Source organism: Tursiops truncatus, chromosome 3, assembly GCF_011762595.2.
Source record: "Tursiops truncatus isolate mTurTru1 chromosome 3, mTurTru1.mat.Y, whole genome shotgun sequence".
Taxonomy (NCBI): Eukaryota; Metazoa; Chordata; class Mammalia; order Artiodactyla; family Delphinidae; genus Tursiops; species Tursiops truncatus.
In genome coordinates, this window is record NC_047036.1 from 143,864,548 (window position 1) to 143,889,892 (window position 25,345).

The 25,345-nt window shown below is 44.9% G+C and overlaps 1 long non-coding RNA gene across 2 annotated transcripts in view; it reads left to right on the forward strand.

The window, feature by feature from the left end:
- Positions 1-22,891, forward strand: part of LOC109551777 (uncharacterized) — a 51,033-nt gene extending 28,142 nt beyond the window's left edge. The window contains exon 4 of one of the 2 annotated variants that reach the window (XR_012330951.1): positions 22,701-22,891. This is a non-coding gene — a long non-coding RNA (uncharacterized lncRNA). Of the gene's footprint in view, positions 1-7,725; positions 7,974-22,700 lie in introns of those variants that run through there. The other variant, XR_012330952.1, reaches the window with a different exon arrangement.
- Positions 22,892-25,345: the final 2,454 nt, after the last annotated feature.

Sequence of the window (25,345 nt, forward strand, 5' to 3'; positions counted from 1 at the left end):
ACGGCTTAGTAAATACTATTATTGACAGTGGAGCATTATCTGAATTTTTCTGGGCAGTGGGTGTTCTGGGGGCAGCATGATAGAGTAGAAGAAGCCAGGGCTTTGAACTCCGAGAGAATTCACTTCCATTTCTGACTCTGTCACTTCCTGGCTGTGTGACTGTGGGCAACTCACTTCCCCTTCCTGAGCCAAGGTTTCCTCATCTGCCAGGAAGGAGAAATGTGCCTACAATGCAGAATTTCAGTGAAAAAAGCATGTAGCCCAGATTATGGCTCACAGTTGGTACTCAGCTAATACAGTTCTCTTTCTTCTTCTCATTTTACAACATAGTATTTAGCCCACACTGTTATTTTCTCACATGTGACTTGAGGCCAAAGTTGGCAATTAGATTTTTATTTATTTATTTATTTATTTTTGGCTGTGTTGGATCTTCGCTGCTGCGCATGGGCTCTCTCTAGTTGTGGTGAGTGGGGCTACTCTTCGCTGCGGTGCGTGGGCTTCCCATTGGGTGGCTTCTCTTGTTGCAGAGCACGGGCTCTAGGTGTGCGGGCTTCAGTAGTTGTGGCACGCGGGCTCAGTAGTTGTGGCTTGCGGGCTCTAGAGTGCAGGCTCAGTAGTTGTGGCCCTCGGGCTTAGTTGCTCTGTGGCCTGTGGGATCTTCCTGGACCTGGGATCGAACCCGTGTCCCCTGCATTGGCAGGCGGATTCTTAACCACTGCGCCACCAGGGAAGTCCTAGATTTTTTAAGTTTCTCAAGGATAAGAAGGTAGGACGCAGAATGTGTGAGAGCATTAATTAAATGCTCACTTTTGAAGGCAAAATGCTCCTGCATTTCAAGAAGCAGTTAAGGATTAATTGGAACAGAAATATGCAGGATCAAATAAGCCAAGACCACAAGCTCTGAGATGCCATTTTAACATCAGGAGATATAACCAGTCTTTAGGAGTGTCTGCTTCTCTTAATGCTTAATTACCTTGATGATGAAAGGGAGGATGATGATGGAGGCTAGTATTCATGGAGTGCTTACTCTTCCCTAGGTGTGGTGCTAAGTGCTTGACACATATTTCTTTTAATCCTTTTTTTTAGTGTACAATTAGAAAAATTTTAATGTAAGTATTTGCACCTGAAACCATCACCATAAGATAGACAGCATGTCTATCAGCCCCCCAAAGTTTCTTTATGCCCCTTGGTAATCCCGTTATCTTACCCCTCCCTGCCTCTACCCTCTCCAGGCAACCACTGATGGCTGTCACTTTAGAGTAGTTTGCATTTTCTAGTGTTTTGTATAAATGGGATTGCTTCTTGTTTTGTAGGGCTCTGGCTCTTTTTAACCCTCTTAATAACCCTATGAGGGAGGGAAAGAAAGTTGAATTTCAGAAAGGAAACTTCCTAAGTCGTGACTGGTAAGAGGCACACTGGTATTAGAATCGAAGTCTGAGTACAGGGCCCCAGATGGTAAGCAGAACCCCTTACATCACATGACCTTCCCAAGGGTCAGCACTCCGAGGAAATGCCCTGAGAGGCCTTCTCTGAGAAATATTGAATCCCTTACACTTTTTTTCTTTAACTTTTTTATTATGGAAAATTTCAAACAAATACAAAGGTAGAAGGAGTAGTGTTAATAAATTCCCATGAATCCATCCTTTAGCTTCAGGAATTATCAACACATGGCCAGTCTCATCTCATCTATATCATTCTCTTGTCCCCTGAATCCCTTACACTGGTATAAAAAGGTGTTTACCTAGCAGCTAAAATTAGATTCTCCTCTAAAGGGAGGAATTTTGAAGCAATCTTTCATATTGCTTATAAGATTTATTTTTAATGATTGGAGAAATGCTTGTTTCCTCTGGTTAATAACCTAGACACAAAATTATATCTATAATAGTAAGATCTCAAGGTTGAGGAAAAAAAAGTTAAAGTCACTTAGAAAAAAATGTTAATAGTGTTGTCTCTGGTAACCCACTGAGGCGTGACAGGGAGGGAGTGTGGGAAGAGTACAAGTTGACTTTCAAGTTACCTTCTTAGGTGACTGAATAGATGGTGATACCGTAAACCTGGTAGGGAGTTCACTAGAAGAAACAGAGTAGGGGGTAGGGCAAGACGATGACTTCAGTAAGATCGTGATGAATTTAAGCTCCAGTGGGAATTGGATGCATGGACATAGGCTTATCTGCAGGACATCACCCCTCAGTTCATGGCACACACAAAATGTGTATCTTAGAACTGATGAAGGATGGAAGTTCTGCCAGATTGCTCTCCAGTTTAGCCGTTCTGGCTTTCTCTCCCATCAGCAGTGCAAGAGGGTTGGTTGGTGTTTTCTCATAGCCTTGTCAACACTTGGTATTTTCTTCCTTTTTTTTTTTTTTTTTTTTTGCAGTACGCGGGCCTCTCACTGTTGTGGCCTCTCCTGTTGTGGAGCACAGGCTCCGGATGCGCAGGCTCAGCGGCCATGGCTCACGGGCCCAGCCGCTCTGCGGCATGTGGGATCATCCCGGAACGGGTCACGAACCCGTGTCCCCTGCATCGGCAGGTGGACTCTCAACCACTGCACCACCAGGGAAGCCTGGTATTTTCTTTTTTTTAACATTTTTCTTTTTTGGCTGTGTTGGGTCTTCATTGCTGCTTGTGGGCTTTCTCTAGTTGCAGCGAGCAGGGGCTACTCTTCATCGTGGTGCACGGGCTTCTCATTGCGGTGGCTTCTTTTGGCGCCCGGGCTCTAGGCGCGCGGGCTCAGTAGTTGTGACACATGGGCTTAGCTGCTCCACGACATGTGGGATCTTCCCAGACCAGGGTTCGAACCTGTGTCCCCTGCATTGGCAGGCGGATTCTTAACCACTGCGCCACCAAGGAAGCCCCTGTGAAGGCTTTTTCAAAAACATGAGACTAACATTTAAATCAGTCGGCTTTGAGTAAAGCAGATTACACCACGTAATGTGGGTGGACCTCATCCAGTCGGTTGAAGGCCTTCAGAGAAAAAAGACAGTGGTCCCTTGAAGAAGAGGGAATTCTGCCTCAAGAGGCCTTCAGACTTCAGCTGCAGCTCAGCTCCTTCCTGAGTCTGCAGCCTGCGGGCCTGCCCTGCAGAGTTCCAACTTGCCAGCGCCCAGAATTGCATGAGCCAATTTCTAAAAAAACAAAAAACACTCTCTCTCTCTCTCTCTCTCTCCCCCTATATATATATATATATATATATATATATATATCTTATTGTTCTGTTTCTCTGAATACTTAATTTTTTCCCCCTCAACTATTGCAGAGAATGATGTAACCCTGATTCTAAATTTAAGATTTAGGATTCAGTCTCTTAAGTCTGACTAGCTGTGTGTGAATCCTGTCTCAGTCACTTGCTACATGATTTTTTGAAAACTTTAATTGAAGTATTATATGCATATAGAAACACAAACATATAATAAGGGTATAGCTTAATGGATTTTCAGAAAATACATACACTAGTGTAACTAGCACAATAAAAACCAGAACATAACTAACACTCAAGAAACTTCCCTTATTCCTATTTCCAGTCACTACCTATACCCTCACTAAGGGAAACCACAATTCTGACTGCTAAAAGAATGTATATGGGGCTTCCCTGGTGGCGCAGTGGTTGAGAGTCCGCCTGCCAATGCAGGGGACACGGGTTCGTGCCCCGGTCCGGGAAGATCCCACATGCCGCAGAGTGGCTGGGTCCGTGAGCCATGGCTGCTGAGCCTGTGCGTCCGGAGCCTGTGCTCCGCAACAGGAGAGGCCACAACAGTGAGAGGCCCGCATACCGCAAAAAAAAGAAAAAAAAAAAGAATATATACATCTTGACAATTTTTGTACTTTATATGCAGAGTCATGCAGTATGTGTTTTTGTTTCTGTTGTATCTATCTTCTTATGCTCAGCTTTTTGTAGATTCATTTGTGTGGTTGTATGTCACTGTAGTTTTGGTCATTGTCATGTAGTATCTTGTATAGTATTTCATGATATGGCATACTGCATTTTATTTATTGATTTTAGTTTTGATGAGCATTTGGGTAAATTTACGGTTTCTTGTTTTGTTTGCGATTTTGAAGCGAGCTGTCGTAACCATTCTAGTGCATGGCTTTTGGTGAGCATAGGTAAGCATTCCTGTTTAGTATGTCAGCTTTGGTCAATAAGGCTAAACAGATCTCCAGAGTAGGCATGCTAGTTTACACCCCATCCCCAATGTAAGAGAGTTCTAATTGCTCCACTTTATCACCCATACATGTTATTTTTCCATCCTTTTTATTTTAGCCATTCTGGTTCTGATGGGTTTGTATCACATGGTGGATTTCATTTGCATATTCTAATGACTAGAACAGCTGAGGGCCTTTCATATCTTTCTCAGACATTTGGTTATCCTCTTTTGCAAAGAGATCTTTGATACATTTTTCTATTGTGTTTTTCATCTCTTTCTAGTATATTAAGATAGAAAGTTAGTCTAGAAAGTTAAGTAGAAAGTTGAGGTCTTTCTTCTTTTCTGATATAGGTATTTAAAGGTGTGCCTTTCTGACTAACCATTATTTTAGCTACATCCCAGGAATTTTGATCTGTTATGTCAGTTCAAGATGTTTTCTAATTCTCTTGTGACTTCTTCTTTGACCCATGGGTTATTTGGAGATATGTTGTTTAATTTTGAGATATTTGAGGAATTTTCTTTCTTTTTTTTTGACTGCACTGCACGGCTTGAGGGATCTTTTTGTTCCCTGACCAGGGATCGAACCTGGGTCCCCGGCATTCCTAACCACTGGACTGCCAGGGAATTCCTTTTTTTTTTTGAGGAGTTTTCAGATTTCTTTGTTGCTGATTTCTAATTTAATTCCATTGTGGTTGAAAAACACACTTTGTATGATTTCAATCCTGTCACCTTTATTCAGACTTGTTTTATGACCTAGCATATGCCTCAGATTTTATTTGACTTTCAAAATCTTTTAGCCTAGCTCATTTATCCTCCTGCTGCACCCCTAGCCTTTGGAGTCAGCAAATGCGGACTCAGGAAAAACAGATGTGTCTGAGGCTCCTTGTTCTGATTTTGTCATTCCAGCCCTAAGCAATAGCAGAATGCTTTGATGGTTGCCCTTTCCCCTCACAGTGGCTATTTGCCTGGGCCAAGTCCCTAGTCCTCAACCCATGGCCAGATTTGGCAAATGCTCCCAGGGGAATATACCAGCTGCCTATCTGACAGGTCTCTTCTAAACTAGTCTGCCCTCCCTGAGATTTTTAGCCCATCCTTTCCTCATTAGTGCCACAGGCCTTTGACACCTTTAGAATGTGATTTTTTGTAATTTGTCTGGTCTTAATAGTTGCTGTTAGTGACAGTGTTGGCCTGTTTCAACCTACATCCTACCCAGAAGTGGAAGTTGTTTGTCCTGTTTTAGATGACGGTATCTTTGCTGTGCTGTTTACTCACCTTTATTTCACATATGGTGTACAGCTTTCCTATGGATTTGTTTCTCGTCTTGCTGGAATATTACCTATAAAATATTTTCAAAGGCGATCTTTGAGTGATAAAACTGAGACTTTTTATATAGATGAAAATTCTGGGTTTGATGTTCTTTTCCTTTAAAACTGTTGAAAATGTTGTTTCCCTTCGTAGTATTATTATTCTTTGAGGCCCCAAATTGGAAACAACCTAAATGTCCTTCAACAGTAGAAGAGATAAATAAACTTTGATATGCTCATACAGAGTAGTGCTATACAGCACTATACAGCAGTGCTAAGAGAAGACGACGTTACCTCCCTGGAGATATTTGGCAATGTCTGGAAGTATTTTTTGGTTATCACAACTTGTTGGGGCAGGAAGAGAGGATTGCTACTGGTATCTAGCGGGTGGAGACCGGGGATGTTGCTAAACATCCTACAGTGCATAAGACAGCCTCCCCATATCAAAGAATTACCTGGCCCACACAGGTCAATAGTGCTGAGATTGAGAAACTCTGCTTTGCATCAGTGAGAATAAATGAACAATTGCTACATGGGTACAACCACATGGTGAATCCTACAAACATAATGTCGAACAGAAGAAGCCAGTTACAAATGAGTATATACAGTGTGTGTCTATTTATATAAAATTCAAAAAAAGCAAAAACTAAGGATAGTTAGCAGTAAGGATAGGGGTGTCTTTAGGGGGCAAATGGTGACTGGTAAGGGCCAAGAAGACTTGTTGGGTGGTGGGTAACATTATCTTTTTTGATACGGGGGTTAGTTACACAGATATGTTCACATTGTGAAAATCAAGCCGTGTGTTTTAATTGGTGTGCTATACTATATACATATATATAATTTTAATAATTATAATTTTATGTATCATTTTATTAATATATATATTACTTGAATAAATGTTTTTCAAAGTTCCATTGTCTGATTTTAAGAGGTGATCTGTTCTTCCTCTTTGGAAGCATTTACATTTTCTCTTTGCTTTTGATGTTCTGAACTATCATTGTAATGTCACTATAAGTGGGTTTATTCATACCTATCTGTTACTCTGTTAAGATCTTTTAAAGTCTTTCATTTCTTTCTAATCTTAGGAAAAAAAACTGGTTATTGTTTCTTCAGATATTTTCTTACCCATGTTTATTTTTTTCCTCTTCTGGGATTTGCTGACAATTCTACTTCTTTCCTGCATATCCCTTACTTCTTTTTTATTAAAAAAATTATTTTTTCATTTTATACTTCTTTAGTCTCTTCCCAGTTATCCTGTGGGTGATTGTCTAGACTAGAATTTCCAGTCTTGCTAATTCATTCTTCAGCTTTATTCATTCCGCTCTTCAATCAATCTATCGAAGTTCATTTTTTTCACCATTATATTTTTTCAAACTATTTTTCAACCCAGTGTTGCTTACTGTTCCTATGGTTTTTCAATAGACGTGTTTGTTCTTGAATTGTTTTATGAACTCTGATCCTCTTCTATGTGTTTGAAGATACTTGTTGTGCGTATTTGATATTGTTTATTGTGCTTTATCTGATATTCACTGAATGCCCTTTTGACTTTCTTTTATGGTGCTTCCCATCAGTTATTTTACCGTGAGAGCTCACATGCACTAACCTCCTGGGGGGCTCATCACCTCGTCCAGAGGGAGGGCTGGAAGGCCTGGCCATGGCTTGTGTTCTGCCAAGTGCTGAGAGTGTGAGTGTGTGTGGAGATGTCCACTTCAGGGTGAGTGCTCTGGAACGACAACCTGGAACGAACTGTCATCAGATGCAAGTTTGCGCGCCTGACGCACAGTGAGGCCAAACAGTACAGAAACGTTGGAGTTCGGAGCAGAGAAAGTTTTATTGCGGGCCCAGTCGAGGAGACGGTGGCTCACGCCCCAAAAAACCCTGAACTCCCCGAAGGGTTTCAGCAAAGCATTTTTAAAAACCAGGTGGGGGAAGGGGGTCGCGGGGTATGTGATCAGCTCGTGCACAATTCTCTGATTGGTTGATGTTGGGGTAACGGGGTGGTGTCACGGGGGTTAAATGATCAATCCTTAGGCCCCGGAGGCCTGGGGGCCTCAGGCTGTGGGGCAAGGAGGAGTGCCCAGAGCCAGGCCATCTGTGTGCACCTGCTGTTCTCTGTTCCCCAGCCGAGCCAGTGCCCTACTGCTGCTGTTCTGCCCCAAATCACTGACTGGCAGGCAATTCCACCCCCAGCCCCTTGGAAACACATGAAAGGAGTGGCTCTAGGATCCCCTTCGGAATCTGTCACCTGGTTGGCACTTGACTGTCATCTTATTTCCTAGGCTGCTGTCAGATTCATCAACCCCCCTTTCACCTTCACGTGTTCTTCAGGGTTGATTTGGAGAGAGGGAGCTAGCAGCCCTTGTCAGTTTCTCATCTTGCCGGAAACCAGAAGTGGTCATGAGTGGACCTGAAAAGCTGCCTCTTAATAACCGTGTGACCTCAGCCTCGTCACTTAAGTTTGCTTATCCATGAGCTACGACTGATGATGGTACCTGCTGCTTGTTATCTGTTAATAAATATTTATTACTGTTGTTGTTATGACGTGGTTTGGGTAGTCATCAGTGGGGAGCTGATACTGGTGGTTGGAATTGTGGATTTGAATGGCATCTCCCCGTGGGAGTGAAGAGTGCAAGGAATGAAGGAGGCTTAGGAAGTAGCCCTGGCACTTAAGGGTTAATGGGGAAAAAAAGCAAAGGAGATGGAGAGGGAGGGTACACGTCAGGAAGAGGTAGGGCCACAGAGGACAGGGGAAAGGAGAGTCTCAGGGAACGTGGGAGGAAGTGTCATCCTCAGACCACGTGCTCGGGAGAAACCTTTTTTTTTTTCAGTCTTGGATTTTGCACCTTGATGCTCCCTGGTGAATTTAAATCAGTTTTCGTGGAGAGGAAGGGACAGAAGCCACATGGCAGCTGGTTGAGAAATAAACAGGAGGTGAAGAAGTAGAGACATATACAGACCTTTCCCCCAAAATGTTTGGCTGTGAAGAAGAGGAGAGCAATAAGGCAATAGTGGGTGGAAGTGTCAAGTCAGAAGACTTGCAAGTGCGTTTGTTGCTCGCGGGCAAATAGGCAGTTCCATCTCTCCCATCTTTTTCTCCCCTTCCTTCCTTTTCTCTTCTCCTTCATCCATTTCCTCTTTCTAATTTTCTTCTATAAGCCTAACTTTCTACCATGCTAGAAATGAATCTTAGGTGACTAGGAAGGTCCAGAAGAGAGAAAGAGAGAGAGAGAGATTGAAGCTACTTGAGGAGGGAGGGAATAAATGGTAAATGGGACTTCCCCTGAGAAGCAGAAGGATGGGGTCCAGAGCCCAGGCGGGCCTTAGATGTTTTCCCAGTGTTGCAGGAGGGGAGGAGAGGTATCGGTGTAGTTAAGTTTGCAGTGGGGGAAAATGGGGAGGGGGAAGGAAAGTAAACAGGGTTTCTTCCACTGTGTTTAGTTTGGTTCATTAAGAACTGAAACTACGGGCTTCCCTGGTGGCACAGTGGTTAAGAATCCACCTGCCAATGCAGGGGACACGGGTTCGAGTCCTGGTCCAGGAAGATCCCACATGCCACGGAGCAGCTAAGCCCATGTGCCACAACTACTGAGCCTGCGCTCTAGAGCCCACGAGCCACAACTACTGAAGCCCATGTGCCACAACTACTGAAGCCCGCGTGCCTAGAACCCGAGCTCCGCAACAAGAGAAGCCACTGCAGTGAGAAGCCTGTGCACCACAACGAAGAGTAGCCCTTGCTCACCGCAACTAGAGGTAGCCCATGCACAGCAATGAAGACCCAACGCAGCCAAAAATAAATAATAAATAAATAAATACAAAAAAACAAACAAAGAAAAGAACTGAAACTGCACAACTTAGATTGGGACTTGAACCCATGGGCCGGGACTCGAACCCAGCCAAAGCCCAGATTGGCACTTGAACCCACTGTCTTTTTAAAACTTCTTCTTATTTTTGGCTGTGTTAGGTCTTCGTTGCTCTGCGTGGGCTTTCTCTAGTTTCGGCGAGAGGGGGCTACTCTTTGTTGCGGTGTGTGGGATTCTCATTGGGTGGCTTGTCTTCTTGCGGAGCACAGGCTCTAGGCACGCGGGCTTCAGCAGTTGTGGCGCACAGGCTCAGTAGTTGTGGCTCACGGGCTCTAGAGCTCAGGCTCAGTAGTTGTGGCGCACGGGCTTAGCTGCTCCATGCATGTGGGATCTTCCCGGGCCAGGGCTCTAACCTGTGTCCCTTGCATTGGCAGGCGGATTCTTAACCACTGCGCCACCAGGGAAGCCCCCAAACCCACTGTCTGTTCATTGAAATTGCACACCTGCTCTCAGGACTTAATGAAGCTCAGGTTCTTTATATCTCAGTGTAGAAGGAATTCAATGAGAGGCAAAGTGATAGGTAAAGAGTGGATTTATTTAGAGAGATACACATTCCATAGACAGAATGCAGTCCAGAAACACACTCCACAGACAGAGTGTGGGTCATCTCAGAAGGCCAGAGGCCCTGAAATATAGGATGGTTAGTTTTTATGGGCTGGGTAATTTCACAGGCTAAAGAGTGGGAGGATTATTTCAACTATTTTAGGGAAGGGGTGGGGATTTCCAGGAACAGAGCCACTGCCCCCTTTTTGGCCTTATATGGTTGACCTGGGAACTGTCATGATGCCTGTGGGTGCGTCATTTAGCTTATGCTAATGTATTACAATGAGCATGTAATGAGGCTCAAGGTCTACTGGAAGTCAAATCTTCCGCCATCTTGGACCAAGTTGGTTCTAACCAGTTATGTTGTATTCTCAACTCGTATGTCATTCTTTTAAAGGTTGTGCTCTGCCCCCTTCCCTCCTGTTTCAGAACTTCAATAGGCTTGAAATGAGCATCTTCATCTTTACCAGAGACAGATAATATTCTCTTCTCACAGAGCTCTGTGCAAGAGTGAGATAGAGTGAGGGGTATAGAGGGGCTTTGTGAACTGTGAGCAGTGCATTGCCGACAGGAAAGGCATTCGTCAGAAACATCTATTTTGGCCTGATTATTGGCTCAGATGATGCCAGGACTCAATGACACAAGCTCAGATCTACTGATGACCTTTGGGGAGACCCAGGCACAGGGGTCATTGACGTGTGGTATTTGGGGCCCAGATGATACTTGTGGAGATAACACCTCCACCACCTAGGTCTCTTAGACTCTGTTTTCAGCTACTTGTTGTATTTGTGTGTGTATGGGAAGGGTGTGTGTGTGTGTGTGTGTGCACGTGCGCGCACACCTATACATATAGGATTGGAATTTATCCACTATATGCAGATGCACAAAAAAGAGAGGAAGGAAGAAGGAGGGAAGGAGGAGGGTTATGGCATTTTTAAAAATTAATTTGTTTTTCTATGTATTTTTTCTTTTTATTGAGGCATGAAACTGAGTGGGGCCCTGTAGGGCTCCCGGGCAGGGAGGCCCTTTTGTCTCCCATTTCTTGTAGGCAAGACTCCAGCCTCCATGACCTTCCCTGAGTTCCAAAGGACAGATTCAAACAGTTGCTAATCAAGGGAGGAGCAGCCAGAAAGCACCTGAGGCGAGATTAAAGGGACCGGAGAAGCTCATCAAGATTAGGAGATGTGACCACCCAGGCCCTGCACACACCCTAATCTTGTCAGAGACCCCACCTTTGAACCATCAATTCCTCATCAAATCCTCCCGGGTTGGGACACATAGTTTTTGAGGGCCGGAGCCCACTGTGTCCCCTTTTGCCTGGCAAAGCAATAAAGCTATCCTTTTCTACTTCACCCAGAACTCTGCCTCCGAGATTTGATTCTGCACTGTTACTGAAAGCTCAGCCTCTTTGTATTCCTTTGGAACTCAGGGAAGGTCATGGAGGCTGGAGTCTTGCCTACAAGAAATGGGGGACAAAAGGAGGCCTCTGTGCCCAGGCCCCACTCGGCTTCAGTACCCGTGTACAGAGAAGCTGAGCTTTCAGCATTGTGTGTAGTTGATTTACAATAGTATATTGATTTCAGGTGTACAGCGTAGTGACTCAAAATTTTTATAGATTATACTCTATTTAAAGTTGTTATACAATATTGGCTGTATTCCCTGTGCTGTACAATATATCCTTGTAGTTTATTTCTTTTCTACACAGTAGTTAGTATCTCTTAATCTCTTGCCTCTATCTTGCCCCCGCACCGCATACTCCCAGGAATCGTTGATTTTCTAACACTCAGGTTCTCTTGCTCGGAAGTGCCCCAAGAGCTGAGAACAAAATGTGTTAAGAGCCTGTCTGGTCGGGCCATTCAGGATGGCTCCTGTCTTGCTCTCTGTACATCCCGTGCCTGACCAGTGCCTGCTTCACCTACACCCTACGAACATGACTGACCTTCCCATGTACTTGCCCCAGACCCCAGCTGGTGATTGTTCTTATCAAAGGGGCAGGGAGGGGCGTGCCCCTCTGCTGGTTTCCCTGGTAACTGACGAGCCTACCAGATGTCAATCCTCCTCTGTCTGGTAATCTCTCCTCCCCCCACCTCCCCCAGAGAAGATTACCACCATGTCCTGCTCACCGTCCGCTACACGTGGTGGGGTGTCGCTCCAGGACCTTGCTTCAGACGTGGAAGCTCCCGCATCCATTAAACCATTGATGATTCTGTTGCTGACTCCAGGGCTTTCTTCAGTCTTGAAGCTGGGCAAGTGCAGGCCTTGCAGGCCTGTGGGGTGCAGCCCAACAGAGCCCTTAATATCTAACGGAGGTGATAGACCAGCTGTGCAGGACATGCTAAATGGGGATCAAAAAACCTGGTCCCTTTGCTACTTTAAGAATATAAAAGAGGCAGGTAGATTGTGGAGGGAGAGTGACCAAGAGTAGGAATTTCTTTGAGAGGTGCTGTGTATCTTCTCCCCCTGCCCACACACACCTTGAATGAAGTGAGGGCGCTCCCTGAGAACCACTGAGAATGTGACAAGTGTCTCCCAGAGTTCAGGGGTCAATCTGGAACAGATGCCTCTTCCTTCCTAAAACTAGTGGCAAGGGGTTGGCTAGAGCCCGCCCCATGGGCACGTGCCAAGCCAGCTGGCAAGGAAGCCCAAAGGATAGGCCTCTCAGGGCACAGGACGGAGACAGCAGGGATTGGGTTGGCTGACACGTGTGAGTGTGTGTGTTCACGCGGGTACACGTGCTTGTGTGTGATCTGGAAGTTCCTCCTCAGTGGGCACCACGATGAGAGCTGCTGGGAGGTACTCATCAGCCTCAGTTTCTCCTTCTGAGAGCTCCAGCTGGGCATGGCCTCCAGACTTCCCACTAGAATCCTCTTCTGCCCCCAGAAGTCTCTGGCGGTGACTAAAAGGAAACATGGTGCCTCAGAGACAAGGCATTTCAGCAGCTTCTCCTCATCTTCTTGTGACACTTGTGTAGAAATATAGGGATGGTTGTTAGGCCAGGCTGGGCCTGGTATCCAGGGACATGGCCCTTCCTGACCTCCACTCTCCTGGAGCCTCCAGAATACCTGCCATCCATCACCAGTTCCCTAGCCTGTTATCCCTGGCTAGAGAGATGAGGTCATGGACCAATTGCCAAAGTTGCCCAGTGCTGGGTCCTGGAGCTGTGAGGTCTGCGACAGTCAGAACCCCTGGCAGAACTGAAACAAAGATTAAAGAAGTGAGAAAAAGGGACTTCCCTGGTGGCGCCCTGGTTAAGAATCTGCCTGCCAATGCAGGGCACACGGGTTCAATCCCTGGTCCGGGAAGATCCCGCATGCTGCAGAGCAACTAATCCCATGAACCACAACTACTGAGCCTGAGCTCTAGAGCCTGCAAGCCACAACTCCTGAGCCCGTGTGCCACAACTACTGAAGCCTGTGCGCCTAGAGCCTGAGCTCCGGAACAAGAGAAGCTACTGCAATGAGAAGCCCATGCACCACAATAAAATGTAGCACCCGGATGCCGCAACTAGAGAAAGCCCACGCACAGCAACGAAGACCCAGCAACGAAGACCCAACGCAGCCAAAAATAAATAAATTAATAAGTTAACTAAAAAAAAAAAAAAAAAAAAAAAGAAGTGAGAAAAGTCATAAGTTACCATAGTTCAAACAAAGAGCATGAAATCCCAGTGCACCCAGAGGGCAGACTGCTTAGTCAAGGTTTCTCCACCCTCCCTGGAAGATTTCACAGAGCCCATGGGCATTAGCACATGTCATGAATCAGGCCAGCATTTCAAATCAAGATGGGACGCGCTCACATTAGCCTAATAGTTTGGACCTTCTATCAGCAGATTTGGATTCTAAGCCTGGCTTTATCACATAACAGCTTCAGGGCCGTGGATGTGTAGTGTCACTTCCCCACTCCGAGCCTCACTTTTCTTCATCCTTGGAGATGATCATACCTGTTCTAAAGGGCTGTTGTAGGAATGAACTGAAGTAACACACATGAAGTGGCTTGTTTGATGTCTGGGAAAGGACAGGGACATACACACTGCTTTCTTTCCTTGTCAGCTTTGACCTAGACCCCTGTCTCTAATCATATTATGGAGCAACCACTGCTTGTTGGGAAGAGAGGGAGGGAAGGCTTCAGCCCCATGTCCTTGTAACACTGCAACGATGGTGGAAAGGATGGGCATGCTTCCTCTCAGCCAGCCACTCCCAATGGGGAATGCCATCCACCTGTAGGATGGGTGCGATGGACTCCGTGTCAGGCACCAGGGGCCAGGTGTGATGCAGGGTCAGATCAATGCAGAGCATAGATAAAAACCCGCAATCTGAAAGAAAGAGACCTGGCTCAAGACCCTCTTCTAGGGACCCTCCCCAAACCTAATGGCCTCCTCACCTGATCTCCCAGATCCAGTTTCATTGAATCCATCTTCCACGTTGCCACAGAGGGAGCTTTCTGAAACCCTAGCCTGTTCAGGTCACTCCTCTTAAAACCCTCAGTGGACCCCTATTGTCTAGCACTGAGATTTTCAAATAATGGATTACGACCTTTAGTGGGCCATGTAATCAGTGTAGTGAGTTATAGTCAGCCAACATTAAAAAAAAAAAAAATTGAATAGACTAAATGTCAGCCTCAATCACATGGATTATTTTGTGAGACAATTGTTTATTTCAGTATGGTTTATTTCAGATTGTTATAAACGCAAGTGCATATTCTAAATGGGAATTTGAGCTCCACGTTTGACATGTATTTAGGATAGTGTGGCATCATTTTTAACAACTTTGCATTGAGGTATAACATTTATTCAAGGTAAGTGCAGGGTCTTAAGTGTGCAGCTTGACGAATTTTTATATATTCATATTCTCATTTAGCCACTAACCCAGATCTAGATATAAAACATGTCTAGCACCAGAGAAAGCTCCTTCCTGCCCCTTCCCTGTCATAACTGGAGTAGTTATGACACCCCACACCCACCTCTGCTCCCCCTGCTTCAATTAGTTCTGCCCATTCTTGAACTAAATGACATCAAAGAATATATACTGTTTTGGGGTTTGGCTTCTTTAGCTCAATATTATGTCTGAGACACATTCATGGAGTCACATGTCGCTGTAGTGTGTCCATTTTCATCATCGTATTCCATTGTATGAATATACTGCAATTTAATCATACAATTCTCCTGTTGATGGACAGTTAGGCTGTTTCCAGTGTTTGGCTATTAGGAGCAGAGCTCCTGTGCATATTCCCTGGTATGTCTTTTTGTGGGCATATCCACTCATTCCTTTTGGCCATACTACCAGGAGTAAAATTTCTGGGTCACAGGGTGGATGTATGATGCCTGTTTAAACTGCCAAACGTTTTTCCAAGGTAGTTACATTTGAGATTCATATGTACATATGGCCACATCTATACATATGACGTTTATATGTATGTACGTATGGTCCAGGTTGCCATGTGAAATGATTTTATCATCGTGGCTCTTAGTAAGGAAAACACATTGAAAGCTACTCATTAGAGGAAAAAGTCATATTCCTTAGCATGACTTACAAAGCAGCGTATGATCTGCTTCTTTCTGTCTCTCCTGCCTCTTCTCCCACGCATTCTTCCAGTCTCTTCTCTTCACTTGCCTGAAAGATCTTTTCCTTCTTTTTTGTTTGTGGACTCCTACTTGTTCTTGAATATTCATTTCAAATTTTATTTTTTCTAGGAAATCTCCTCTGATCACCCCTTTCTCCTGTCACTTTTTGCCCCTTTATAACCTGCCCATCCCTCTATCATAACGCTTAGTGCCTTGTATTCTGTCTCCTACCAAACTATTTCCTTATACATGAGCTCCTTGAGGAAAAAACTGTGCTCCCCCTTTAGTTTGCATGGTGAACATTTGTTCTTTGCCTTCCCTCCTCCACTACCCCCAATTCTTTTTTTTTTTTTTTTTTTTAAATTAATTTATTTATTTTTGCTGTGTTGCATCTTCGTTTCTGTGCGAGGGCTTTCTCTAGTTGTGGCAAGCGGGGGCCACTCTTCATCACGGTGCGCGGGCCTCTGACTATCGCGGCCTCTCTTGTTGCAGAGCACAGGCTCCAGACGCGCCGGCTCAGTAGTTGTGGCTCACGGGCCTAGTTGCTCCACGGCATGTGGGATCCTCCCAGACCAGGGCTCGAACCCGTGTCCCCTGCATTAGCAGGCAGACTCTCAACCACTGCGCCACCAGGGAAGCCCCCCCCACTTCTTTAGTAACAGCCTCTAGTTTTAATCCAGGGAGCTACCTTTCCTACACTCTCAGTTCAGGTAACTCAGATGTGGTTCCATTCACCTGGTCTCAAAGATGTGCTTGGAATCGCGCCTTTGATCCCTCAGCACATCCTGTATCCTTGCCATAGACCTTGGTTGCCTAGCTGGTTGGAAAGAGCTCTGGGGGACATGGACCACATTGTCTGAGTCTTCTCCATCTCCTGCTCACCCTGTGGTCGCTAGCCCATTACTTACTAGGTACTGTGCTAAGTGCTTACATTTACAACCTCATTTAGTTTTCCCAGCAGCCCTTCGAGGTGAAGGTACTATTATCATCCCCAGTTACAGATGAGAACTTGGGTTCAAAGAGATAAATAGCACTCAGCTAATGTATATTTGTAGAGCTGGGACTTAGACTAAAAGCTCAGGGCTACCTTTGTATCAATGGTAAAACATTGAACTTTTCCTCTGTTGAGAGCAGATGCTTGAAGAAAATAATATTCATGTATGGGTAGGTTTTTCACAGATGTTGCAGGAGCGGCCCCTTTACTTTTCTTGAAGCATTTTAAAGATGTCATGATGTTGTTTTCTGGCCTCCATTGTTTCCAATGAGTAGAAAGCTGTGATTATATTTGTTCCTCTGTATGAGTTGTGTCTTTTATTTTCTGGATATTTTAAAGATTTTCTCCTTATCTTTACTCATCAGTAATTTGATTATGATGTGCCCAGGCATGGTTTTCTTTGTATTGATATTTATCATGTTTGGGGTGTTCTGAGTTTCTTGAATTGTAGATTGAAATTTTTTCCTATCGAATTTGCAAAAATTTCAGCCATTATTTCTTCAGATATTTGCTTTCTGACCAATTTTCTCTGCCCTCTTCTTCGGAGACTCCAATAACACCAATGTCAGACTACTTAATTTTTCCCATCAATGCTCTGTTCATGTTAAAAAAATTTTTTTTCTGCTGTGGTTCAGTTTGGATAATTTCTGTTGACCTGCCCTCACTTTCACTTATACTTTCAGAATATCCAGTATGCTGTTATCATATCTAGTGAACTTTTAATTTCAAATGTTGTATTTTTCAGTTTGGGGGTTTATGTTTGGCTTAATTTTTTGTTTTCTGGCTGCACCACGTGGCACGTGGGATCTTAGTTCCCTGACCAGGGATCAACCCATGCCCCCTGCAGTGGAAGCACAGAGTCTTAACCACTGGACCACCAGGGAAGTCCCCTGGCTTAATTTTTTTTCAAGTAATTTTTAATTTTATTTATTTATTCATTTATTTATTCATTTTTGGCTGCATTGGGTCTTCATTGCTGTGCTTGGGCTTTCTCTAGTTGTGGCGAGCGGGGGCTACTCTTCGTTGCACTGCGCGGGCTTCTCATTGTGGTGGCTTCTCCTGTTGCGGAGCACGGGCTCTAGGCGCGTGGGCTTCAGTAGTTGCAGCATGCAGGCTCAGTAGTTGTGGCTTGCGGGCTGTAGAGCGCAGGCTCAGTAGTTGTGCCGCACGGGCTTAGTTGCTTCGCAGCATGTGGGATCTTCCCGGACCAGGGCTCAAACCCGTGTCCCCTGCATTGGCAGGTGGATTCTTAACCACTGCGCCACCTGGGAAGTCCCTGGAATATTTTTTTTATATTGAGGTAAAATTCATATAATAGAAAATTCCCATTTTAAATTGTATAATTCAGTAACTTCTAGTACATTCATGATGTTGTACAACCATCATCACTGTCTAATTCCAGAACATTTTCATCACCCCCAAAGGAAACCCCATACCATTAAATATTTAGTCACTCCCCATTCCCCCTTCCTCCCAGCCCCTGCCAACCATCAGTCTACTTTCTGGATTTGCCTATTCTGGACATTTCGTATAAATGGAATCATACAATATGTGGCTTTTTGTGTTTGGTTTCTCTTCACTTAGTATATGTTTTCAAGGTTTGTCCATTGCCTGGAATTTTCAGATATTCATTTTTGTATGGACTCCTGTGGGGTTTTTTTTGACTTTTCCAAGTTAATTTCTTCTCAGGGGTTTCCTATAGGGAACCCTGGAGAAGTGAGGGGTGGGAGTGCAGAGTGCGTGGGGCACACTGACACCCTTCTGTTTGTAGGTTTCTGTTTCTGCACCCCATTAACAATGCTCTTGAGGCTCTTCTGTAGGAATATCTCAGTTTTTCTACCTGAAAGTCTCCTCACCCGAACTGTAGTCAAAACACTGATGTCTTTCTAAGGTGCCCATTTAAATGCAACGAGGTAGTGTTGTTTAGGAAGAAGTACTTGTGTTTTCAAATCAGGTGTGGATTTGAATCCCACTTTAGAGACTGCATATAGGTTTGGCGAATCCCAGAGTAGAGGAGACCTGTGTCTGCTTTGTCAGCAGAACCTGGGCACGTTCCCAGAGATAGCCTGTGCCATAACATGGCATGAAAGGAGTAGAGTAGAAACAGTGGGAGCGCATGAGAATGACTTTTCCACGTGTCTAAGGGTAGCAAGCAAGTGGGTGAACAGCCTTAGCTCCCCCTCATTTCTGATGGTCCCAGCATGGCATCGGGGCCACCAAGGGTTCCCAGACATCCGTGGGGAGCAGAGAGGTGGCATAGAGAACCTGCAGACCTAGAGAAGACCTACTGGATAGATGAGGCAAAAGTAGACAAGACACGTCCAGAGGTCCAGATGAATATCGGGACATCTCAGCAGCTCACGGGAATACACGAGGACAGCAAGGGGCAGACACCTTCGCATAGAATTCACATTCATATAGAATTTAGGTGTGATCCTGGACAAAGTGGCAGAGGCTGAACTGAATGAGATTAAGTTTTTGCTTTGCAGCAGGATGGGGGCTCAAAACAGAGATTCAGTTCAACTTAGAAAAGGCAATGCACGTTTTTAGCACTTCTGAATAAGTAAGCGGAGAATCCTAAATTAAAATTTTTTTTTCCCCACTGCGCTTAATTCCACTTTATTTCATTTTAAGCCCCTGAAATAGGCAGGCCCTCTCTCTTTAAAAACATTATCAGAGAAAAGAACCCATGATTGAGCTGACCATTAGAGAGGAGAACTTTCTAGCTTTAGGGGACAACCAGGTGGTGCAGATGTGCAATTTCTCAGCTGAAGCTCCTTGGGAAAATGCCACAGGCGTGCAGCCTAAGGCTTCCCTCTGGAAAGGGAGGGGTTAACTTAGACTGAGTCCCTGCTGTCCTTGAGGCTGGCTTTTGTGAAAGCCCACTTCAGCGGCAGGGCTTCCTTCCTCATCCCCTTCCCCCTCTTTTTTCCTTCCCTTTTAGAATTTTTTAGACATTGAGGTGAAATTCACACAACATAAAATTAACTACTTTGAAGTATACACTTCAGCTTCCTTTAGTGCATTCACACTGTTGTGCACCCATCATCAGCCTCAAAAGGAACTCCTTAACTATTAAGTAGCCGCCCCTCAACCCTCTTCCCCCAAGACCTTGGCAACCACCAAGCTGTTTTCTGTCTCTATGGATGTACCAGTTCTGCACACTTTATATAAATGGACTTATACAATATGTGACCTTTTGTGTCTGGCTTTTTTCCTCATCCCCTTTGCACCTTTCAGTCCTATCTCTTCTCCCGGAGGCTTTGGTGCCCACCCAAGCAGTCCTCCAGGCATTTCCAAGAAAGGAAGGAAGGTCAGAGGGCTTGTGGGTGGGAATTAGATCAGTTTAGGGAAAAAGAAACCCAGCAGTTTCTGATCAGGTCTCAGCAGCTGAATTTGGTTTGGAGGCCAATTATCTCAGGCCACTAGGTTTCAAGTACCACGGCTGGGGCTTCTGAGCCGTGTCATGTGGGGAGACAGCCTTGCCCTGCCTTCTGACTTGAAACAGATGCTCTGTGCCCATGAAGGAGGGTTGAGTTTTGAAAAGAATGCAGCCCGATGGAGACAGTGGTGTGGTTGGATTTTCACAAAGTCATATTTATAATCAAGCAGAAAAGCATGGGGAAACAGCTCCTGGATCAAGTTTCCCCTTAATTCCAAGTGGCTACACCTGGCCAGGAGACCCAGGGACGCCGCGCAGACGCAGTAGAAACGTGCGTCATAAACTTGTGGACCGGGTCTGGTACTTCTCTGATTAATACCGCCAGGATTTTGAAACTGTAAGTGAAGGAAATTGTAGGGGGAGGACATCAGAGGTGGTGGCTTCTAACTCTCTGTGTGTTTGGTTAAAGAACTGGCAAGTGACGCACTGCTGGCTCTCTGGTTTCTCTCTCGGGCTTCAGTGATTTTTTTGTGGAGCAAAATGCCCACGTTCTTATGTTCCCTGGGAAGGAGAAATATGGGTTGGAATTGCAGAACATGCTTTGGGCAGACTCTCTCTGCGTTGTCTTCATGCAGGATGGGCTTATTTGTCTTGATCCGTGAAGGTCTGTCCACCACTGTATGGTCTCTGAAAGTCACACGGTGCCCGCGTCTGTCCTCCTCCTAATATCGTTTATACGCAAAACTGTATGACCTTGGGCAAGGCATTTCCCTTTGTAAAGCCTCAGCTTCCTCAGCTGTACTTGAAGACATTAGATTATGTAGTGGGGTGAACAGTGCCTCCCCAAAGTTCGGATCCACCCAGAACCTCAGAACGTGACCTTATTTGGAATTGGGGTCTTTGCAGGTGTAATTAAGGTAAAGATTGTGCATTACCAAGAAAAATGCACAATGTAAGAGAGTTTCAGTTTTATTCGGACCTCACTGAGGACTGTAGCCCAGGAGATTAGCCTCTCAGATAGCTCTGAGGAACTGCTCCAAAGAGATAAGGGAAGAACCAAGATATATATGAATTATTTATTGGGAAAAACTTGTAATAAAAAGATTAATGCTCATCACAAAGAACAGACATCTCAAATTAATGATTTTAGTGCTCTTCTGTGTTTGGGAAGATGCAAGAATCTGGGGTCATTGAAATATTTTCCTTACATATGCATCTTAACTATCTAGGACCTGCATATCCAAAGCACAGAATGCTTCCTGTTTTCCTCCATCCTGAATTCCCCTCACAGCTCACTGTTGGTGGGCAACTGTTGGTGGGCAACTGCGGTGGGTTGCAACTTAATCCTTGTAGAACTAGAATGGGGGGGGGCAACATTTTTTGTTTTACAATTGAGATGAAATCCTACTGGATAAAGGTGGACCCTAAATCCAAGGAGAGTGCCCTTAGACAGAAAAGGACACATAGACACACAGGGAAGAAGGTCATGTGAAGATGAGGTAGGCAGAGATTGGAGTGATACATCTACAAGCTACGGAGTACCAAGGATTGCCAGCAAACACCAGAAGCTAGGAGAGAGGCAGGGAGTTTCTTTCTCGGGCCTCCAGTAGGAATCAGTTTTCCTGACACGTTGATTTTGTGCTTCTGGCCTCCTGAATGGTGTGAGAATAGATTTCTGTTGTTTTAAACCAGTTTATGGTACTTTGTTATAACGACCCCAGGAACCTACTACAGATTAGATAGTGTCTCTGGGATTCATCCATATCTTCATGAAGTTTATAGTTTTAACAAAGTGTACTCATATAGTGTATTTTTCATGGTAAGTTCTTGCCAAGTGCGATGTTGTGATTTGTAATAAATATATATTTGGGGACTTCCCTGGTGGTGCGGTGGTTAAGAATCTGCCTGCCAATGCAGGGGACACAGGTTCGATCCCTGGTCCAGGAAGATCCCACATGCCACGGAGCAACTAAGCCCGTGCGCCACAGCTACTGAGCCTGTGCTCTAGAGCCCGTGCACCACAACGAAGAGTAGCCCCCGCTCCCTGCAACTAGAGAAAGCCCGCGGGCAGCAACGAAGACCCAACACAGCCAAAAATAAAAAGAAATTTGTTAAAAAAAAAAAAAAAAACAACTATATATATATTTGGTCTTCCTCCCTTTTTCTGGCACAGTGCTCCTAAAAACCTTGGAATTTCCTGTGATAAGTGCCATAACGATGTATTTTGTCGTGTAATGACGTGGCTTCTGGAAAGCACCTGAGGATGGGAGCTGGTTGCCCGTGGAGCCAAACACGTGATAGGGGGTTGGAGCTTTCAGTCCCACCCCCTGACCTGGGGAGGGATGGGCGGGATGGGCGGGAAATTGAGTTCAGTTGCCAATGGCCAATGACTTAACAGTCAAACTTCTGTAACGAAACCCAAGAAGACTAGGTTCAGAGAGATTCCTGGTTGTTGAGCTCGGAGAGCATGGAAGCTCCTCCCCCTTTCCCCGTAGCTTGTCCTAGGCATCTGTTCCTTCTGGCTGTTCCTGAGTTTTATCTTTTCGTAATAAACTGATACTCTAGCAAGTAAACTGTATCCTGAGTTCTGTGAGCCACTCTAGCAAATTACTTGAACCCAAGGTGGGGTTCTAACCTCCAAATCAGAAGTACATGTAACAACCTGAACTTGCAGTTGGCTTCTGGAATTGACTGGGGAGCAGTCCTGAAGGACTGAGCCTTTATCCTGTGGAATCTGATGTTATCTCTGGGTAGATAGTGTCAGGACTGAGTGAAATTGTAGGACACCCAACTGGTGTCTGAGAACTGTTTGGTGGCATGTGGGGAAAGTACCTGCCCTCTCCCCCACTGCCCCCATTGGAAATTGGGTTAATGCAGGACATTTTAACTTTTTTTTTTTTTTTTTTTGCGGTACACAGGCCTCTCACCACTGCGGCCCCTCCTGTTGCGGAGCACAGCCTCCGGATGCACAGGCTCAGCAGCCATGGCTTATGGGCCCAGCCTCTCCGCGGCATGTGGGATCCTCCCAGACCAGGCACGAACCCATATCCCCTGCATCGGCAGGCGGACTCCCAACCACTGCGCCATGAGGGAAGCCCCCTTTTAACCTTTTAAGGTAAGTTTTCTCTGTTGCAAGTGGATTTTATCAGCCCATTCCTTTTTGTTTTTTGGTGCAGATGCTCAGAGAGATGACATATTTACCCAATTGACCTAGCAAGTCAGTGACAGCCCTAGGGCCCCAGTTCATGTGCTTTTCTCTCTGGCGTGGGAGCAGGTAGAGGATATTGGTGATAATATTTCAGTGGCCCCCGTCAACTGAAAAGTTCTGAGTCCATGGAGGATGTATATGATGGAAGATGATCATCACGGGCATGGGCTAAAGGCCCCTTGGGGAACGACCAGCCTTACAAGCTACACCTTCGTGATCCTGCCTGAGGTCTGCCCATGAGACTCAGGCATCAGCTTCCATGGACTCACCACCTTCTGCTATCTTTACAACACCTGTTGCAGTCCCTCCTTCTACCCTTGGAAAATGGAGATTGATTTTGAGGCCGCAGGTAGGGTAGTATAGTGGGGTGGAACAATGTATAATTTTAGATTTAGCAGACCTGGGTTTGAATCCTAGCTCTGCAGTTTACTAGCTGTGGAACCCCGAGTAATGACATCACTTCTCTAAGATTCAGGTGCTTCATCTATAATATGGAGATAATAATCCCTACTTGCAGAATTTTGGAGACAGTTGGGGATAAATGTGCAAAACCTCTGGCACACAGCAGCCACTCTGTAAAAAAAAAAAAAAAACTGTTCCCATTATTTCCCTGAATAGTTGCATCAGCTTTATTCTAGTGCTTACAAAAGGTCTGGTTTCAGTCTTCCAATGAATTTGCTCATCAGCTTTCCTTAATCCCAGGAGCCCTGGTATCTTGCACAAGACAACCCTGTATGTGGGAAGGCGTCCAGCAAGAGACTTGCCAAGGGCTTGTGCAAATCATGGTGTGATCGTGGAAAGGACATGGGCCTGTTGTTCTTAGTTTAACCTGGTTCAAATTACCCCACTGCCATTTCCTATCTGTGGGATTCAAGTCTTTCTCACTCATTGGTTAAATGGGGAGAAGAGAAGCTTCTGGCAGCATTGCTTTGGTTGTGTATAGATGTGTGTTAAAGAGTACGTGCCCAATGAAGTTCAGTTTTTTCACCTTGTTTTGTGAATTCACCTTCTCACCTGTGACTAGGAAATCTTCCACTTCTCCAAACACTGTTTTTTTTTTAAGTTTTGAGTTTTATTTTATTTATTTTGTATACAGCAGGTTCTTATTAGTCATCTATTTTATACACATCAGTGTATACATGTCAGTCCCGATCTCTCAATTCATCACTGCCCCCCACCGCTTTCCCCCCTTGGTGTCCATACGTTTTTTTCTCTACTTCTGTGTCTCAATTTCTGCTCTGCAAAACCGGTTCATCTGTACCATTTTCTAGGTTCCACATATATGCGTTAATATACGATATTTGTTTTTCCCTTTCTGACTTACTTCACTCTGTATGACAGTCTGTAGATGCATCCACGTCTCTACAAATGACTCAATTTCGTTCCTTTTTATGGCTGAGTAATATTCCATTGTATATATGTGCCACATCTTCTTTATCCATTCGTCTGTCGACGGGCATTTAGGTTGCTTCCATGACCTGGCTGTTGTAAATAGTGCTGAAGTGAACACTGGGGTGCATGTATCTTTTTGAATGATGGTTTTCTCAGGGTATTTGCCCAGTAGTGGGATTGCTGGGTCATATGGTAATTCTATTTGTAGTTTCTTAAAGAACCTCCATACTGTTCTCCATAGTGGCTGTATCAATTTACATTCCCACCAACAGTGCAAGAGGGTTCCCTTTTCTCCACACCCTCTCCAGCATTTGCTGTTTGTACATTTTCTGATGATGCCCATTCTTTTTTTTTTTTTTTTTTTGCGGTACGCGGGCCTCTCACTGCTGTGGCCTCTCCTGTTGCGGAGCACAGGCTCCAGACGCGCAGGCTCAGCGGCCATGGCTCACGGTCCCAGCCGCTCCACGGCATGTGGGATCTTCCCAGACCTGGGCACGAACCCGTGTCCCCTGCATCGGCAGGCGGACTCTCAACCACTGCGCCACCAGGGAAGCCCCTGATGATGCCCATTCTAACTGGTGTGAGGTGAGACCTCATTGTAGTTTTGATTTGCATTTGGCTGCACCGGCTGAAGACCCAGTGCAGCCAAAAATAAAATAAATAAAATAAATAAATTAAAAAAAACCACCATTCGCTTTAAAAACAAAACTAAAGGAACACAAAAACTTGGTGTTATTTTTTTAGCTGCCAAATATTGGCATCTGCATTTATCACCTATATTTACTTGGTGTGCTGGACTCCACAAAGTGGATTCTTAGCCTTATCATATCCATACTGTGTCATATTTTAAAACTGAGATATAATTGACGTATAACAAGTTTCAGGCGTACAAGGTTATGGTTTAATATTTGTAGATATTGTGAAGTGATCACCACAATAAGTCAAGTTAACAGCCCGTCACCA